The sequence below is a fragment of the Atta cephalotes genome (assembly GCF_000143395.1).
Source record: "Atta cephalotes unplaced genomic scaffold scaffold00007, whole genome shotgun sequence".
NCBI classification, from domain to species: domain Eukaryota; kingdom Metazoa; phylum Arthropoda; class Insecta; order Hymenoptera; family Formicidae; genus Atta; species Atta cephalotes.
Genome location: NW_012130071.1, coordinates 3,212,581 through 3,213,863, shown reverse-complemented (window position 1 = coordinate 3,213,863; position 1,283 = coordinate 3,212,581).

Sequence of the window (1,283 nt, the reverse complement as noted above, 5' to 3'; positions counted from 1 at the left end):
TCTCTTTCCATCCTTCTTCTTTCTTTCTCACCAGTTCGCTCTTGTTTTCATCATATACATATCTTCTCCCCCTATGACTATCCAGTAACTCTCTCTTCATCCCACGTTCTCCCTCGCGTTCAACCCTCGGCGGCCCACATCCGCGCATCGTGGGGTAGCGTGGTACACCATGCGGTACGACCTGCCTGCGCTCTTCTCTCTCTCTCTTTCTCTCGCCCTCTCCTCCGAGCCCCCCGTCCAGCTCCTCGCTTTCTCTCCATCCCTCTTCCTCACGCAACTATAGTGCATCCCAACATCGTCGGAGAAGAGAGAATCGTTACTATGGCGAGATCAATATGATAGGACGGCGCATGCCTCGGTATCCTTATACTTGAACCCTTCGCCGCTACTCTCGCTCTGTCGCACTTCTCTCGCAGTTCCGCTCGTTCCGTCGTCGTCACACCTCATCCTTCAGCCTCGTCACTTCGCACTCCATCTCGGTAGTCTCTGTCTCCGTTGCTCATACGATCCACGTTCCCCGATGACGTCCTCCCTCTGGCTCTGATTCCCTCGCGCGGTACATCCCTCTTCGTCTTGGCGCGCGCTAGAGGCCGCGTGCCAGACCGTGGGCGGCGTTGACTTAACTCAGTTCAGTCAACAGAGGGCCGTATGTGAGAGGATACTGTTCTGTCTTTTCGGTCCGAAGTGACCTACGGAATGTTCTTCTTTTCTTCATCAAATGAAGCCGGAGGCAACATCAAAATAAAAGTAAAAGCTAATTAGGACAGATTTATTCAAAATCGTAACCACCAATATTTCCATATTGGTACAAAGATGACAAGTATGCCTGATTGTGTACTGAAAACGGATTTAAAACAAGCGGACAATAACTAGATATTTTTTAAATGGAAAAAAAATGAAATCGACCGTTTATCGTGTATTTTAGCACGCTCAGGACGACGCGCTTGTGTGCTACAGCCCGAAATTTGTGATATATAATATGACTGTCGAATCAGCTGCGCGATGCGGTATGTTTGTGTATAACGGAGCTCATTAAAGTGATATCGAAAAGAAAAAAATTAAATAATATAATGAACTCTAAAACCCCAGAACACATACTTTTCAAAAATTCAGAAAACACACTATGGGTCTGGAAGACTTATTGTAACTTTGATAGGTTATAACTTCAGGGTGCAGATTAATATTTATAGACTCTCTTTTTTTCTATTTTGATGTTTTGAGATTTAGGGATATATCTATAATATATAACTTGTAATTTGTAATGCCAAAATATTTTATGTTGT